A 3689-nucleotide genomic window follows, 5' to 3' on the forward strand; every position below is an offset into this window, starting at 1 on the left:
GCCTGACCAGGCTGACCGTATCCTAATCACTACCACACAGCCTACGCTAAGATTCAAACGCTTGTGCTTGTTATGACAAGACAGAATTTGATAAGGAAAAAAAAAACACAGTAAAAAAAAACTGTATAAAACTTCGTTATTGAACATTACTAGTATATGTTAATTTAGAGTTACACGTGTAGATTTAAGTGCCTGTGGGTGTACCTTTTTCAAAAAAAGGTAAATATTATTTCAAATATTACCGGCATTTAAAGCGCGGTAGTCGTCGGTAGGGGTCTCATATAAACAAAGATGGCGACTTTGACTGTTGCGCAGATCAACGAGTACGAACTGAGACGTTTCCAAGCTTTAAACAAGTAATTTTCATGTTATTGGAAGGTATCGAAGGAGTCAACGGCAGTAATCAGTGCAAGTTGCGCCCAGGTCAAACCTCGTACTTGTGATTTTCATTTGAAGAGCGCATTGGATTGTGTGAAAATCAATGTTTATCAACACAAATGTGGCACATGCGCAGCGCGACGACGACCGCGCTTTAAGAATATTGAATATTTCTGGTGTTCCAACAGTCAGTGGAAGTACAACATTCTAATTGTAACAAGTAAAATAATTCATTAAACATTTTCTATTTAACAGAAAAACATACAATGCTATAGCCAGCTGCCACAGTTGCAATTATATTTGGGTTGTATAACTGATATCCTCATGCCATATTGTACTAATTTCAAATAAATCACTACTTGAGTGGCTGGCTGTTAAAATCCAGTTTATGTATTATTTTTGTATATATCAAAATATAGGATGTGCACTCAAATATTCAACTACCTTACCCAGGCTTATTTAAGTTTTGTTACAGTGTGGTAGATTCCAGTTTTCACTACCCTAGAATCTATACAGATTTGTATTCACTATAGGCTGTTGCACTTGTTTACGTGTGCGCAACTGGTTGGCAAGAACCGATTGTTCACACGCGAAGATAAATTAACGGTGTTGTATATAAATATACAACATAAACGTGCGCATGGCACATGTGCAAGTGACGACTCCCCCCTGCTTTAATCATCAACAAACTTTTAGCTGCAAGGAGTAATTCCCAAACTTGGCCATAGAGGGCACTATTATTACTTTGCGAGTGTTCATGAACATCCTTTAATACTAGTGCTTCTTGACCACTAAGAATGCTTCATCACTCCAAGTGCCTGTTTCCAAATTTGATTAGTTTCCTAGAGTCAAACCTCCATTGTTTGAATTTGTGTACAGTCAACCGATTTACCAGACAGAGTCTTACTACTGCCAGCTAGTTAAACCGTGAAATAAAAAAAAAATAATGGCATCACCCACAATGTGCATGGCACTTATGGGATTATGGGTAATAAGCTGTAAAATCCACGTTTCCAAGCTGAATAAGAGCAGCTCCCCATGGGCAATGCCCTGGTGCCTCGGGAGGCGAGTGGGTAGTGTAAGTAGTTGACTACTAAGTAGCAGCACCAATTATTACCACCATATTTGTCTATGTTGGGCAAAGTGGGTTCAAGTCAAAATCTAAGAAGTAAAGCCGCAGTCTATGATACCAGACATTATCAAGAAAGAGGTTTTGAAGGTAATTAGAAATAAATGTACTGCATGACTTCCAGTACCCTGATGCCAGCATATGGTCTAACAGAGTACCATTAAAAAACATTGGAGTTAGTGGGACATCCGTATTTGCTTCCTTGCTTCCCGTAATGCCAGAGCGCAAACATTGGACACAGTGTCTGCTGCCCTCTTGTACCAGAAACCATACTCACTATGGAGTGCATATAGGTGAGGCCAGTTCAGCAAGTCTTGGTTCTTAGCTCTGAGGAGGTTAGCCCATAAAGGGACTGAGTCATCCTGAAAGACCCCTAAATTATCAGCAAAGGACAGAGCTCACTCACTGTGTATCTGCATGAAGCCAAAGTGACCAATCTTGGCTTGTAGGGCACCTGCTCAAACACTAATAAGGACTAAAATGTTGGCGGTGCCACAGCACATGTGCAAGACGGCCTTTTGAGCAGTGTTTTAATGAGATCTTCCTTTTTGATGTTCCTACCCTAACTGATTGTCATCACAGACAGATGTTTCTTACCGTACTAGAAAGTCCACCAGCTGGGGATGTCCACCATGGAATTAGCCAGAGTAGTGCTATCAGTGTCATTTGTGTGTTGTTTTATAGAGCCAATCTCTTGAGTATAGCTAATATCATTTACACATCGATGTTGCCCCAGTTGATGAACATTGTGCTCCAAGCCAGTGCTGTCTGGCAATGGGTGTTCCGTGGGGGAAAAAGGGATTGGTGTATGGTTCTGGCCTAAGAGATCTGCCAGTCCATGCTCAAAATTTGGTTCGAGGCAATGATGGTGTGTCAGTGATATTGTTATGGACCCCCCTGATGTGCTTGCACTCTAAGGGGATGTTTTGCCTTGTACACCAGTCAGGAAGATCTACGGTTAAAGATAGTTGAGTCGCAGTTGAGTCTTTCTTGCACCTCACCCATACCTATCCACCCCTGAAGTGGCATAAGACCATCAGCTTTTGGGTCAGAGAGGTCACTCGGAAATGCAGTGTCTGCTGTTGTGTATCGGTGATGCTAATTGTTGATCCAATGGGAGTAAACTGTTTTGAGTTAGCCAGAAGTAACATGTAATGGTGGGTAAGTGCCTCCCGAGTCTGAATAACCAACTTGGTCACTTTAGATAGTAATTGAGCGACCAGAATCAATCATAAACAAAGGTCAAACATTATCAATGTCACTTGGCTTGTTCTTATATCACCATTATGGATTGTGATACCACTATTTTCTGGGTGATTAAGATCCACTTTGTCTACATTAGACAAATATTCAACTTAAAGCAATAGTGATTTTGTGACATCATAAACTAGTAAGATAACATAATGGTGTCTTACAGGAACCTAAGTGTGCTGGGTCACACACAGTCAGTATAAGCAGTCAGTGTCAGTCGATAGAAAACAGTCATGCAGAATGAGTGGTCATGAAAAGTACAGCCAGCTGTTTCATCCTCTTTGAGGTGCACATGTTCAATAAGAGTATGTTTAAGTAAGATTAATCTGATATTGTTTTCAAGTATCGATGGATTGTATTTATTCAACTAAATGTACACCTCTTACACACGGCCTGTCATTACCCATAATCCCTTGTGATTTATAGCATAAATTGGCAAATAAAAGTACACAAACAACTTTTTGGCCATTTTTTTTTTATTTTCTGATTCTGAAATAGAACAGTTTACATTAATTTTTATTTGTTTGTTTTCAATGATAATGCATAATTGTTTATTGCCAAATGATTGACCTGCATGCGTCAGAAAGAATAGGTTTTCGTTAAACTTCTGACAATTAAAAACTCAAAATGGTAGTTAAAAATTGTTTACGTATAATGAAATTGAAACTAAAGTAAATTTGTTTTTATTGTAAATTCTTTCAAATCAGTAAATTACAAGATAATACAAATTGAGACGTGTTAAAATGAGGTTATTACGAGGATACCTCAAAGTATGCACGAAGACAGTACAGCTGGAGTATCGACCAATGCGCAGCGGAAGTTGATGCAACGGCGTACTGTCAGAGTGTCTACTTTGAGGTATCCTCATAATAACCTTATTGTTATACATCTTTTTCCAAGGATACCCCATGGAAATGCTGAAATCCAAAAT

The sequence above is a fragment of the Saccoglossus kowalevskii genome, chromosome 9, assembly GCF_978046115.1.
Source record: "Saccoglossus kowalevskii chromosome 9, keSacKowa6.1, whole genome shotgun sequence".
Lineage (NCBI taxonomy): Eukaryota > Metazoa > Hemichordata > Enteropneusta > Harrimaniidae > Saccoglossus > Saccoglossus kowalevskii.